The sequence below is a fragment of the Sturnus vulgaris genome, chromosome 19 (genome assembly GCF_052056855.1).
Source record: "Sturnus vulgaris isolate bStuVul1 chromosome 19, bStuVul1.hap1, whole genome shotgun sequence".
Lineage (NCBI taxonomy): Eukaryota > Metazoa > Chordata > Aves > Passeriformes > Sturnidae > Sturnus > Sturnus vulgaris.
The window spans coordinates 9,159,180-9,174,958 of record NC_142261.1 but is presented as its reverse complement, the minus strand read 5'-3'; positions in this window follow the sequence as shown (position 1 = coordinate 9,174,958).

Genomic DNA, 15,779 nt, shown 5'->3' with positions numbered 1-15,779 from the left:
TTTACAAAAATAGTGAGCAGCCATCCCACCTTCCCCCCATTCCCACCATATTTATCTCATCTCCCTCTCACAGGATCCTGTTCTATTTGCTCCTCTCTTCTGGTTTATGCTCTGCTGCTGTGAATAAAGCCCTCCTTGTGTCCTGTTCCCACACATTCAGGTGCCCACCAAAGGCAGCTCTGTCCTCTTGAGCTGCTCCCCCATCACCACACTGTCCTTGGGACAATGGCAGCTTCCTCTGGGACAGGGTGATGCCCAGGGCAGAGATTTCTGTACCCCTCCACCATTTTCGTAAAGAAGCTACAGGTCCTTGTGCCAATTCCCACCTAATGAAAAAAATCACATTCCCCTTAGTTACTTTTCAAGAAAACCTTCCCAGTTATCCGTTGACCATCCCCCCCCACCCCCTCCAGCCTGCTGGTAGAAAAATTGATGGCATTTTCCAGTGGAAATAAAAGCCCTTTGTAAGCCCAACTATTGGGTCAGATCCTGATGGGAACCTGTCCCAGACTCTAGAGGGACAGGTAGGCTCATTTCACCTTCTGGCAACACTGCTAAGTGGCATCAAGAACATCACCCTGGGGCCATACTGCTTTTGGTGCTCCAGAAAATGCATCTGGAGGTTGCCTCGACCTCCCACTCTGTCTGCCGGAGAGAGATCTGGATTTCTTGCTAGGAGGAGGGATGGGAAGAGGAGAGAGGGAGACAAACAGGCATGGGGTTTGTGGTGAGCAGTGGGGAGGGGGGACTTGGCAGCTCTTTGCAGCAGAGCAGGAAGTCTTAATCCTTGGAGCTGGCTGAGTAACCTCAGTGGTGACCTTCCATCATAGGCGCCAGTGCTCTCACACAGGGGAAAAACAGTGGGAGAGGAAGAAACAGAATCTGAGACAAGTTGGCACAAACAACCCCTGCAACGTAGGGATAATGGGACACCATCCTAGGAGGGGACAGCAGACTCACTGCCCCAAGCATCTCTTAGATTCCATTTCTATTTATGCACCAAAACAAGTGGTTGGGCTTTCTCAAGAGCTTGGCACGTTGAGAAAATGCGGCTTTGAGTGTCCCAGGGGCTCCATGCAGATCATGGGGTAGGTGTGCTGTGCTGTCTCAGTCCTGAATCATCCCACTGGTGACATGGCCAGGACGTGCTACAGCTCTCTGACTCATATGGCCAGGATTCCTTCCTATGGAAAGCAGAGCGTGGGAGGGGAGGACACAGAGGGGTGCACAGCCACATCTCACAGCTGGAAGAGAGGAGATGGTCCTTGACACGAGAGTTGGGAAATGCTGAATATCCCACAGTTCAGCTAAAGCCCCAGGGAGCTGCTGGGTGAGAATTTCCGTAAGAATTCAGGTTCTTATAGATTTTATCCTGACATCACAGGCAACGATAGGACAGGGATTCCCCACTTCACCATGGCCATGAATGAGGCAGTCTCTGTGCATACACTTTGTGTGTTCTGTTGCTAGAACTGACAACTCAATATTTCTGTTATCTCTTGTCCCCACTTTGTCCTGTGCACAGATTAATACTTACTGTTAAATTTATACAAAGACTTTAGCAAGGCTTAGCAAATAATTTCCTTCCATCCCAGAAACTTCCTCCGAGGAGAAATAAAGTAACCACTTAGCAACACAAAAACTTCTACAGAGAAACATACACGTGCTGGTGATGCCCATGAATGTTCTGAGACCATTTGTGCAAGCAAAGGAGAAAGACAGGCCACAAACTCCTACCACTGCCCCCAGTGCCCCTCTTGCAGCAGGGTGAGCAGAGCTGGACGTGTCTCCATGCACACCCCAGAGCCTGGGAACGAGGGGGAGAGTGTGGGCAGCACAGTGGTTTATGGGTAGGAATTCCATGTTTAGGACAATGCTTAGAGTCAGCTGAAAATCATTAAGTTTGGTCACTTGTGTGCTTTTGAAATCCATGCCCCAGCCAGGAGTGACTCATGTGGGGAACAAACAAGGATCCAACACGCACAGGGACCCACACAACACAGCTGAGAGAGGTGTGAAACTAAGGAAAATTCTTCCTTAAGGACACACTGAAATATGTCAGGCATGGCACTGGCACTGTTACATCCCACATCATTTCTCCTTGCACCATAGTCAGGGTGGCAAAAAGTGCCCTCCAAAGTCAACACAGGCTTTTTGGACAATGCCCAGAATCCGTGTGCTGGGCTGCCTCCAGCAAAGCAAGGCAGGCAGGACCACATCACAGCCAGAGGCTGGATTGCCACAGGAGTGGATAAGCTTGGAGCCAGCCTGGGCAAGCTGCAGTGAAAGCATTGATCCACCCCTGCCAATACAGGTGCTGGGAGCCCCGCTGGATTTCCTCTGCCTGCTGGATTAGACTGTATAGGGAATTTAGAGCCAGAATGGGAGCAGGGAGAAGAGAATGAGGAGGAAATCACGCCCCATAATTTTAAGCCTCTTAAACGTAGGGATTCAGTCCAAACGAATTGTTTAAGTTCATTTTATATTCAATGAGAAAGAAAGGCCTTGCCAGAATGGAATTTCTCTCATATTAAATTAGGTGGGATACGTGTTCCTCCTTACTTGTTCTTCATTAACAAGAAAGGAAACTTAGACAATTAATTTAGTCTGGATACTTCATTTAGGAAGACTAAAATTAGGTGAGATGAATCCTACCCTAAGTATCCTATCCAGGTGAGCAAAGTCCAGCTTCACTCCTTCATGCTCTGACAGAGCATCTGCTGTTTTCACCACCTTTTCCCCCATTGACAACCACCCAAACCCTGGAGAAATCCAGGCAGCTCCTGCCACCATTTGCCAGAAAGTGGCAAATTCTAACTGGCACAAATAAAGGAAGGAATTTGGGGAATACATTGATGAGAGGTGACTGGCATCACACTTAGTTCAAACTTCTTGTGCCAGTCACATGGGGGGATGACAACTCTTGAAACTGCCTATTTGTCCTGTTTCTAAGCTGGATGAATTAGGGGGCCCTGGATTTCTCCCAGAGCAGCTGAGCTCTCTTCCAGCTTCTTTTCACTAATAGCCACAAGAGCTGGAGCCCATGAACTCTTTCTCTCCTTCACCTCCCTTTGCTCTCTGGTCCCCCAGCACACAGAGTGCTGTACTGAGCCGAGCTCAGCCATTCTGGGATGGAAAACGAAGGCAGCTGCCAACACACAGAGCTGTTGTCAGTCCCTGAGTGCAAAGGAGGTGCAATCCACCTCCTCTGTGCCAGGTTACACCAACTCCACAATCCATGACATCCCTGGCCTCACTCAACAGCTCCAAGCAAACTGCACAGGCTTGAGCTGATACAATTAATCTGCCTCAGCCCTGGAAAAGGAGAACCCATGAAGAGCTACACTGAATTCTGCCTCTTCCAAATCCTCACAGCTTCCTTCTTTTCCTCCTTCCTTCATTTTTATTCCTGTAATTATTTCTCCCCTTTCTTTTTTCCCCCTTTTCCCCCCATTAACAGGGGAAAAAACCCAAGAGAGAAAACACAGGCAGCCAAAAGCTCATTAACATACTTGACCTTTCTGAAGAAAATTAATTCCAAATTCGCACATACCGGCTGTGTTGCTTGGTTTTGTCAAAACGGTGGCATCATTAGAGAGGAGACGAGATGGCTCAAGGGGACGGGGTGTCTGCCACCTCAATGGAACTTGCGCCGAGTTACTGAGTGCTGGCACAAATAAAGCAATGACATGGGCCATTCTGTCAGCTTTTCACATGAAATTAATCTTCGTTTCGTTGGCTGTGTAAATTTTTATCACCATGGAGTGGGGGGTGATGAATATACCAAAGCATCCTGACAGCTATGGCCTGAAAACTCGAGATTGTCTCAGCATCTTAACTGCAGTGGTGCTGGAACAATCCCCCTTCCCTGGCGCTGTCTCCGTGCGTGTGCGCGCGCGTGTGCGTGCGCTCCTGTCGGGATGTGTGAGCCATTCCCTGACACTCTCTCTCCACTCCAGTGTGCTGTGGCCTGGGAAATGCTTGAGGTTTGGATTTCCTGCCTTGAGGGCAATGGCAAACAAATTACTGCTTCTCTCTCACTCTGCGAGTCCCAGTCCAAAAGCCAGTTTGGGTCCCGGCATGCTTTGCCAGGGCTGGCAGGGTTTCCTTACCGATGAGCAAAAAGAGCAGCTCTTCTCCCGTGGCTCTGGAACTTGATGTTGCTGCTGTTTTTAAGGTGTATGTCACGTTGCAGTCCAGGTAGGGACATGACATTGTTTGCAGCCAGCAGGAATGTGAGAATAACACACACCTCGGCAGTGCCACATGCACCTTCCTGCCCCAGACATGAACATGAGCGTTCACCAACAGCTGCACCCTCACAGACGTGTGAGCAGCCTCAGCTCTCCCAGATTTTCCCCCTGCCAACAGCAGCATAACCCATCCTCACCCTACACCAGGATCCACAGCACAAACAACCCAGGAACCTGCAGACATCCCCAGGGCCATGGTTTATTCTGTGCTCTGTATCTCAGACAGATGAGAGGCTTAAAATTGAAGTTCCTATAGAGCAGCAACACAAATTTCCTATGGATGCTTGTCTCCAAAGCAGTCTGGCTTCTGCTGGCCAGACCCAAACCCACAGGGGCTGGCTGAGAGGAATGACCAGGCCTCTGGCCATTATCACTCATGTGGCACTTGCTAGTCAAGGGCATCGACTGCTCTTTTCAGAGCAGCAGAGAGCTCAGCCAAACCCAGTCATCCCCCTGCACTCAAACTGTCACTCAGAGGCAACGTGCTCAGTGGGAATTGTGTTGCTTACACTTTTGGCTTCAGCAGGAAAATCCAGATTTTCCCCCTGAAAGTAAAGCATGCGTCACTTCCCAAATTAGCGAGTGCTCATTCCAAAATGCACTTGTGTGACAGTTTGGACAAACTGGACAATGACAGAGGCCCATCCTGACACAGGTGTACACATGAACATGGACAGTCTTTTCAGCCTGGAGAACAGAAGGCTCTGGGAAGACCTTACAGCCCCTTGCAGCACCAAAAGGGGCTCCAAGAGAGCTGGAGAGGGACTTGGGACAATGGATGGAGTGACAGCACAAGGGAGATTGGCTTCCCACGGCCAGAGGGCAGGGTTAGATGGGATATAGGGAAGGAATTGTTCCCTGTGAGGGTGGGGAGGCCCTGGCATAGAGAAGCTGTGGCTGCCCCTGGATCCCTGGAAGTGTCCAAGGCCAGATTGGACATTGGGGCTTGGAACAACCTGGGAAAGTGGATGGTGTCTCTGCTCCGAAGTTAGAATACATGAGCTTTAAGATCCCTTTCAACTCAAACCATTCCATGATTCTGAAAAAATATACCCTTTCCCTTTGGTTCATGGCTTGCCAGGTAATAGGCAGGTAGGAGTTTCTACAGAGCTTGAAGTTCTTCCCCAAATTAAGAGCTACAAGAGAAACCTGTGATTTGGCAGTTATGGATGTGACCAGTGTGGACTCTGGCCACTGGAAGAGGAGGAGATTTCAAATGGTGGAATCCCTCCAAAAAAAAAGGAAAATTAAAATGTTCAGTGAATCTTCAAGGCCGAAAAAAGGAGTAAAGATGAAACACATTTAGGAAGTTTAGTAGTTCATCTGATTCATCCTGTTCTCCCAAAGCTGGATCAACTACTGTCAACTCCTGAAAAGAGTCATGGAACTGCTTGAGATCTCAGATCCATTAAATCTGAGTCCAGACTGGTAAGAAGCAAAGCTCAGTGTTTAGTTTTCTTATTTACTATTTTTTATTAGTCCAATTCCAGCCAAGAGCACCTGACAGTCACCTGGTAGCAAGGAAAGCTCACAGCAAACTCACCTGCACCAGCAGGTCAAGGGACACAATTATCCCTCTGTGAGTCATTAGATCCCAGCTGTGAGCTCACAAGTACAAGGAAAATGCTGATAAACCTGAACAAATCCAGTAAGAAGCCACCAAGAGGATGGTCAGGGGCCTGGAGCACAGACAAATGGAGATACCCTGAGGGAAGGGAATTTGTACACCCTGTTCAAGTTTTATGGACAGCTACAGCAGCCTTTTTGATACCATGGCAGGTACAGGGAAACACACCCAGGCTCTTTGCTCAGGTGTTGTGACAGGGCAGTGAATGACAAATTAAAGGTCAGAAGAGAGGATAAACATTGAAGCAGTGAAGGTTCTGCCTGAACATAAGGAAGAAAACTGGGCTATCACATCTCTGCCTCAGGAGAGTCTAAACATCTGACTGGACACAGTCCTGAGCAACCTTTTCTGAATTCAGGGTGAGCCTGCCTGGGACAGTGGCTGGACTAAACCTCCAGGAGTCCCTTCAGGCTCCATGTACACAACTTTCCCACCAACTTCTGCAACACCTTGGCAGTGTGTGTAAATGTACCTGTGTCCATACATCCCAGAGGAGAAGACCTAGGTGTCCTGGGACACTGCTGCAGCTGTGTGCCAGAGCAGGCTGGTGTCTGCAGGGAGAGATGATGGTGTGCACCCAGTGAACTCCTGCCTCTACATTTGTGCAGGAGGACAACAAAGGAAAGGTACTTGTGCATCTGGGAGTGTTTGTACCCACACATGGGTGAAATGCTGCATGAGGGAATGAGTGCCTGTGCACACACGGGATTCAGGAGGAGCAGGGTCTGTTTCCAGCTGCATGGAGTCTGCAGAAGAGATCCCAGGGGAAAGCTGCACTAACATGAGCATCCTTCTCTCTCTTGCCAGCCCTTTGTGGCTTGTTGAAGTAATGTAGTTTCTGAGGGGGGAAGTCTTATATCTTGAGACAAACCACATACCTCCAGGGTGTGCATCCAGCCTGGAAGAGAGTGGAAGTGAGACAAGAGAACAGTCCAAGTCTCTCTGAGGTGTCATTGTGCGCACACAGAATGCAATGACTCGGCCCCATCGGAAGCGATGGGGTGAGAAGAGAGAGCGAGCTTCCTTGAGAGGGCTTCAGAAATAGAAATAGGACAATCCAAACACACTTCCACTTGAAGTCATTCCCCATGTACATTCCCAAAGCATCAGGGATCCTCTAATGTGACTGTAGTTGGAAAAGGTGCTCAAACCCATGCATACAGAGGAATGGGAGGCATAGTAGTGAAGTCTGGTGTCAGAATGCACATGTAAATTGGCATTTGGCATCAAGTGCCCTTAGCCTAAATATTCACCAAAAGAGGTTCTGGTTAATCTCTGATGCTTTAATAACCCTCTTGCCAATCTGGGTAGGAGCAGAGAAGCAGCACTCCCAAATTCCACCGAGATGAATCACTGGGTAACCTGGGGGAACCTGGTCATGCTGGAGTGAAGGGGAATTGAAACAAATTGTCAAGCAGCAGCAAGGCACACCGTGGGAGGAGGGATGGCAGTGTGTTCTGACTGCAACCTGAGAGGGAAAAAATCCCATCCAAAACCTTCAGCTCCAGACACCGTTTGTCAGAGGAATTGGAATTTCAGCTCTGCCTTGACTGAGGCTGCTCCCAAGTGAGGAGCTTTGCCAGGTGCTCTGGGGACCTGGCTGAACTTCACCTGCTGGAGCTCTAGGAGCTGTATACCCAGCTCATTCTATTCCACAGGATCGGCGAGGAGGAATTTGCAAGCAGGTGATCAGAATAAATGATTTACCAGGGCACTAAAAGATCAAGGCAGTTGTTTCTAAAACATCTCAGAGCATCTAAAGCTTAAAGTGTTACAGTGCTTTCAGGTCTGCCCCCAGGCTGTCAGCCTGGCTCCAGCTTCTTGGAATAAGTAATTGCCCCACTCCCCATTAGCCAAAAAGTATAAAACTATTCCAAAAGCTCCATGCACACTCCCCCAAGGACACAGGCATGTGATAAGTATCTGCTTCTCCAGAATACAGAGCCATAAGAAGTATAAAGTTTCTAATTCATATTTTAAATGAGATTCCCTTTTGTGGTTCCAGTAGTATGAAAAGAATAACAAAAAGAAAGGCTTTGAAAAATGCCTTCTCAGTATCAACTCCAAGTGTCACTCCAGGTTTCACCATAATTCAGTAGAAGGTCATAAATTCCAGACCATGGAGGAGCAGCTGAGGGAGCTGGTAAAGGGGCTCAGCCTGGAGAAAAGGAGGCTCAGGAGGGACCTTCTGGCTCTGCACAACTCCCTGACAGGAGGGGACAGCCGGGGGGGGGGGTCGGGCTCTGCTCCCAGGGAACAGGGACAGGACGAGAGGGAATGGCCTCAAGTTGTTCCAGAGGAGGTTCGGGGTGGATATTGAGAAAAATTTCTTCCTCAAAAGGGTGGTCAGAGACTGAGCAGACTGATCAGGGCAATGGTGGACTCACCATTCCTGGAAGTGTTCAAAAAACACAAGGATGTTCACCTGGGGACACAGGTTAGTGGCGAGCCTGCAGTGGCTGGACCCGATGATCTCAGTGAGCTTTTCCAACTGGATGATTCTATGATTCAACCCATGGCTGTTTCTTTGGTAGTGCAGCTGTAACACCAAAAACTCTCCTGTTTCCCCTACAGAAGGTGAACCTTTGGGCTGTGGGAGTGTAGCCATGGCCATGCCACCACATCAACAGCTGTGTGCTCTGACACTCCTTCAACCACTGTGCACACTTTCCAACTCTGCAAGAAGCCCCACCAGGCTGGAAATGGGATGCTCCTGAGAATGTTGTGAGCAAAGGGGAACAAACTCGGTATGTCAGGATTTGAAATGCCACTTCTAAAACCGAAGCCATTCATGGTCGAGGTGGAAATGGCTGTTCCTGATCAGAGAAAGGTTGGATCTCACTCATAAATCCATGTGCGTAGTCACTAGAGGGGGCCAAAAAACCACCTCAGAACAACAGGGGCTGGAAAACCAATGTTGAGGCCAAGGACTTGACTTTTACTCTCTGAGTAGTCCAGTTAGAGGAGTAAAACAGGCCCCAGAGCCTCTGCTTACAATGGGCACCATTTACTCCGGGTGTAGTTCCATTGAGATGAATGGACATCTTCAAGAGGAAGAGTTACCAGCCCCATGAGTAAATGTGACACAATTTGGTCTTTAAATAGCACTACCCTTTTGATGACCTTCCACAACCATAAAATTAAGCCTAGAAAGACCTCAAGGGCAAAATCAAACTGAATTTGTCAAAATGTGTCAGAAAGAAAGCAGTGTGTAGCCAACCTATGTTGAAAATGTTTCCACACAGGAGAAAGTTGGAGGTCATGGAGGAAACACGAGGATGACAGAAGCCATTTGAAGCCCATGGTGATGTGGGATTTATACTGTGCAGGCTTCTCCTTGTTCCCTCAGCCTCCAAGAAATGTCTTGGGTTTGTCTCAGGAGCACTGAAAAGCTCCAGCCTGGCACAGGATCTTGGCACACCCAGAGCACGGCAGGTCAAAGCACACAAAGGTGAGGGAGTTAACAAGTGCCCCAGTGAAGAGTGGCCATGCCAGGAAAAGGGATGAGCTTTCAGAAAGGCACATTAGTGCTGATGGGAAGTGGCCAGGAAGATGCACTGCAGGATCCTGCCAGTATCCAATTACAGAGAGAGCATCTCCCTACTGACTCTGCTGGGCACCACCTCAGCAGCCCTGGCAGTGCCTCCTCCTGTCCCTGCTCAGGGGATCAGCACTAAACTCCTGCCTTGTGATTCCTGAGTGCACAGCCACGGCCTCTGCTGAAGGAGGATGACCCTTGAAATCAGCTCTCTTGGCAAGATAATGCCAAACCAGCAATTTCCTCAGATAATTTTCTTTTCTGACCAATAGCACAGCCTCCAAAGCAAACAGGATCATAGAGCTCAAGAGAATCACAGAATATCCTGAGTGGGAAGGGACTCACAGGGATCACCCAGTCCAACCTCTGGCACTTCACAGATATCCCAACAATCCCACCCTGTGCCCAAGGGCATTGTCCAAAGGCCCCTGGAGCTCTGGCAGCCTTGGGGCTGTACCAGGCGACCCCCAGGCCCCTGAAAGATCACACACAGATGTCACCAGGCTCACTGAAGGGAAGCTGTGACTTTCTGGCTACATTCAAGTCCCTTTTGTCCAGGGATTTCTCTAGAGAACTTCTAAGGGCCTTCTGAAAGGTGACCAAGAAAATCAAGTCTCCTACAAGGAAACACAAGTTTCCTTATGGAGACTCCACAGACAATGCTTAGGAATCCACCAAGTGAAAAATTGCCCTCTCTTTACAGAGAGCTCTGAAATTGCTGCTGCAAAGGCCTGTCTTGTGCTAGGCAGGAAGAAGCTCTGTGCTCTCCTGCTGGGCAGCCCTTGGGTCCAGCCCTTCCTTTGCATCTTACCCTCACCACAAGGCTGTGCCATAAAAAAGTCTGATCTGGTATGAGAAGCTGTCAGTGATGTGAAAGGTAAGATTTGCTTTTCAATTCTTTTCTCCTCAACTGTCATTAAAAATGATTCACGATAAAGCCCAAGTCTATACAACTACATGATTAGAACTGAGACCTACCATAAATTAAAAGGCTTTTCTTTCTGTTCTTCCCTGGCTGGGCTGTATCAGGTTACCAGAAGAGAATAAATGCAGGAATCCAGAGACAGCCCAGCCTGGTGACCAAAACCCAATTGCTACTAAAGGTAAGTGATATCTCAAGAAACACATGTTGGTTCTGCGGCTTGAAACAATGAATCCTTGTAGAAAATCATAAAGTTGGAGGTAAAAAAAAAAAAAAAAGTTACATTGTAAAATGACATTTCCCATAAGCAGCAGACTTTCAGGGCACTGATACCACGTGCTGGGGTACTTCTCTAGGGCTGCTCAGCTGAGGAAATGAGAAAAAAAAGAGCAGAGCACTGCAAACATTCCCAAGGTGTTGAAAGAGGATGGACAGAGAAGGCTTTTACTTATTTTTTTTCTCATGGAGAAATATGAATGAATTAAGAAAGTGAGGAGGAATAAAGGAGAAAGGAGAGGAGAGAAATTCAAGTGTCTTGCCTTTTTCCTGCCTAGAGACGTTTTAGTTAAAGCTTTGATTTTACTTTTTTGGGGGAGAAAAAAACAAAGAAACCCAAAAAATCTGGGGCTTGAATGGGAACTTAAGACATGGAAAGCAAAACCATCTCATAAATACCCCTTTACTAAGAAACAATAAATAATAATTATGTTATAATGAGGTTCTATTATGATACTACATCCCAGCCCTATGTTTATTCCAATGCCAACTGCATATCCACAACCATTAGGCATTAAATATGCTGGCAAATATATTTTACCAAAAAGATGAAACTTTACATACTATTAAGGAACATTATGCCCCATTACCACTAAAATCCAGGATCTTACCAAGGTCACAAGGCAAAAAGAATTAAGACAATGCAGATAAGTTTCCTCTTTTCTGCCTACACTTAAACCAAACACAAACCTTAATTGTAAGAAGTACTGAATCGTTTGGTTCAGGTGCCCTCAGTCCTTTTTTTTCCCCTACTGAACTGGAGAAGGAAAAAAAAAAAAAAAACAACAACAAAACAAAAAAGCCTAAGCAAAATAAAACTGTGCAGGAAAGATAATTTTGCTTTCCACCTCTACAAAGTAGTTGTGAGTTTTTCCTGAAAATCTCTCTGCATGAAATCAATGCCACAAGTCTGTTAAGGCTGGTGAAGTCAAGATCCACATCCCAGTTTTTCAGAGACCACGTGTGATTTCCAGTAGCCATTAATGGATTTTCCCCCCGGAGGGTGTGTCCGGACTTGTCCCCCAGGTTCCCCTCTCTGAGGCTGGTGCTCACTCCTGTCCCCCTGGGTGCTCACTCCTGTCCCCCTGGGTGCTCAGTGTTCTTGGCTCCCTCTGTTTCAGCCTCCCTGATGCAATGGCTGTTGCCATAGAAACCCCTACAGTAACATCACAATTTCCACCAAGATGCTTCAGCAATTTACTCTGGTGATTAAACTGCAGCCATTTATTGCACAGAATAAATAACAGGGCAATGGTGAATAATGGGGCTACGACTGCATCGATGGGTCCTGGTGACATCATAAACCACAAGAACCGAGCTCGAGTCATCACAACTCCCGAGATGGAATTATAAGCTCCATCATTCAAATTGTGCTCTTTAAAGACATTTGATCTAACTTATGGAGCCAAGAAAACGAAAGGGAGAGAGGCAGAGACAGACCATGAGGCTCTCAGGCCAACCACGGACTGTCCTGGCCAAGAGTGGGGACAGACAGACTGCCAGGCATCAGCACAGCCAGGTACCCACAAACTGGGGACAGACAGACAGACAGACAGACTGCCAGGCATCAACACAGTCAGGTACCCACCGGGAGTGGGGACAGACAGACAGACATACTGCCAGGCATCAGCACAGCCAGGTACCCACCGGGAGTGGGGACAGACAGACAGACAGGCTGCCAGGCATCAGCACAGCCAGGTACCTGTCTGGCTCTGGGATGCTGCTCAGGATCGATGCTGCCCGTGGGATCTCAGCCCAGGGCTCAGAACCTCCTGCCAGGAGGAGCTGTGTTCCCAACAACGAGCCCTGGGAGCATTGCCATTGCAAACTGTGCAGGGAAGACTAAACAGGCATGAAGAACTGGTTTAATTTCCCCTGCTAGCTCCTTTTTGTTCTCGTGGAGTGGGATCACCTCTCTCCTGAGCTCTGAGCAGGCTCAGGATTAGGAGCAGTCTCTCCTCCAAGCACTGGAGCAGCACAGTGGCTCTGCATCCCAACGGGATTAAGTAAGGAGCTTTTTTTTAGTGCAGACCAAGATAATTTGCTGGCCAAGACTTTTCTCTGGGGCCAGGTCCTGAGCAAGCTGTGAAGTGCTGACACAGACTGAAAGAAGCTGAGGCTCTGGCTTCAAGCCCACTGTGCTGGGACAGCCCACACCTGCAGCAAGGGCTGTGGAGCCAGAATAACATCAATTGCCTTGGATGTTCTGGCCCATTAGATGTCATTTAAAATACTGAAGTATCAGAGAACAGGAAGATCTATAAGATCAGTGACAGCAGATGGATATTCTCACTCATAAAAGTTGTTTGTTTGACTCCAGTGCTTACTCAAAGTTGTATTTAGCAACTAGCAAATGTGAGGCTTTTTTTTTTTTTTATCCTGTTCTTCTGAGAGTTTCACACAGCCAGCTCTTTGTTTCTTGATGCATTTGGTAACATAGAAGATGCAAACAAGTCATTCCAGGCTCACTTTCCTCCTTGAGCTCTTCAGATTGCAAAAATAAATCCCAGGTGGGACATCACAATAGAAATGCCAAACCAGTATTAGACTGGGATGACCCAAACAGGGAGCTCTGCCCAACCAGAGCTCCCTCTCATCACCATTTCTCAAACAGAATTTTAGGATCAAGGAAGTCAGACTCACTCTTTCTCTTTCAATATATATACTTAATGGTAGCATTTTAGAAATCACTCATCACTGCCCTAAAATGTGATGCTTTTTGAGGTCAGTGTTGTATTTTCCATTGGGGACAGTTTCACCAATGCTGAGTACTCTACAATTTCCACCCCTACATATATGGAGAGAGAGGAAAACAGACTGTAGGATGATACATGTATCTTAATGCACCATACTAGACAGAGACAAAACCCACATTTTTAATAGCTTTCTCTATTGATTTCAGAACTATTTATCATGTGACTGCAATAACACACATTTGCAGACTTTAAAAACTCAAGCGCTGCTTCAAGAATGCTGGGCTTGACTCTAATCTCACTGTAAAAGGGTAACATCTCCAATGAAGATAATTACCCCCATGTCAATGTGATCAGAAATGGGAAATTTTGCCTCCTTGTGCTTGATTTTTAACCTTCTTTCAGGCAGGAAAGTGTGTGGAGATGCAGTTTAGAACTGTTCATGCTTTTTGCAATTTGGTCAGAAAAACACTTTGGAGCTGTTTGTGCCCATCTGAGATCTGAATTTACTCCTCTTTCTGTACCTTCACCTTCTCTATCACTGTCACACATCCTCACTCCTTTCAGGCTTTGTCTATCCTGCTCACCCTTCACCCTCTATTTTGCATTGTTACCAAAGGAACGATACAGCTCAGATGAACTGAAGATTATCATGAGCAAACTCCCCTTTTGCTGCAGAACCCACCTGAGGGTGGTGGAACCCTTCTGTCTGTCACCCTCTCCAGCAGCAGAAATGTCCCTCAGGTGCTCAAGCTGATCTGGAACATAGGCTGCTGGCTCCTATTCCCTGGGAGTTTATTTTTCAAAGGATGGGCACTTTACCTATATTGCCTTAGAGAACAGAGAGGGTTACATAAAAAAAACTGCACAGTAGCAGGATGATTAATTGCTATGGTTAATTAGTAATTTACTAATTGCATATTCTAGCAACCAACCAGGATCTACACTCCACCAAAGTAAACTATTACATACAGGAGAAAGAAAAAAGTGTAAAGAGAATGAATGGAGCAAAGTATTCCAGACTCCAAGATCCCTGGCTTGGGCAAGATCCTACAAACACCATGGAAAGGGTAATTTTCCTAATGCTATAAATGAGAGAGTGATGATGACAAGATTTCCAGCAGACATTTCCTCTTTATGTAAGGAAAAAATGGCCACATATACGAGGTGAGATTTTTTTCTCCTGCCATCACAGAGCACAGGCTCTGGGGCCACTTCTAAAGGGACCAAAATTGAGAGCAAAAAACAAAGCAAAAAGCAGAACCATAGCCCTGGAGTTCAGGACAGCAGATTTTGGCCTTTTCAAGGTTCTACTCAGAGGAATTGCATGGGACCCAGAGGTGGAGAAATGAGAGGCCCAGAAATGCTGGGTTGATTTGCACCCCTTTGGAAACACGGTGTGTTCTATTGCTGGGGAGGATACCAGGCCTGAACAAAAAAGGTGCTTCCACACAGAAGGATGCAGGATTTGGGAGATGTGAATCACCTTTTCCTTAGTTCACACAGAAGCAGACAAAAGCCAAGAAAGGCTCTGATTAGACACTCCCAAGGTAGTCTCATCTCCTGGTGTATGCATGTTGTGTTCGTGGAATGCCAAGGGAAGCTGGAGGAACTAAAACACAAAAAGCCCTTTAGAACACAGGGTCCATTGTCTCCCCCGGCCAAATTTGCTTTAATCGGGTGCTGGCTCCATTTCATCTCTTGAACATGAGCTCCCAGATCTGCAAGGCACACTGAACCAGAGCAGGCACAGCAGGAGGGGAAAATAACCAAAGCTAAACTTCACCTGGCCTGAGATTACTCTTTCCCTTCAGTCTCTTTGCCCAGGTGATGAGATGCTCTCACTCGGCCAGAAAGCAAAAGAACAGAAATAGAAAAATCAAATGCTACTAGGAGAAGAGAGAGCAATGTAAACTGCCTGTTGTTCTGTGCATGCTTTCCCACTCCCCTTCTTTAATTTCAATTTGCAAAGACAGTGAAATGGAAAATGTGCCTCTAATTATTACCCCTCTGTTCTTCCTAAAAGCCTCTCTCTGAACTTTTAAGTCTCCTCAAGTTTCAGGTCCTCTTTTTCTCCCTCTCTCTTTCTCTCTTTCTCTCTCCCCCTTTTTTATTTAAACTAATCTAAAAAAGCTATAAAAAGCCTCTGACACTATAAATTCCCTTGTAAACCCTGGTTTTATAGGTTTAATTGCCTCATTTTACTGCCTTGCATGCTTTGTTCCTTCAGTATTTTAGAGAGCTGCCCCAGTATTTAGTACAGGCAGGCAACTTGGGGAAAGAGAGAGCAGCTCGGAGCCCTGGACTAGAATGTGGCTGTGGTCAGAGCTCTGGCATGGTCAGCACCCTACAGAGACTGAGTCTGGAAGTGGCTCCACTCAGACTCTTGCATGCAGAACGCTGACCCAGACAAAAACAGACAAAAAGCTCAGTACTGAGGAGTTCAAGTTCTCCTTGATGGGATAAAATC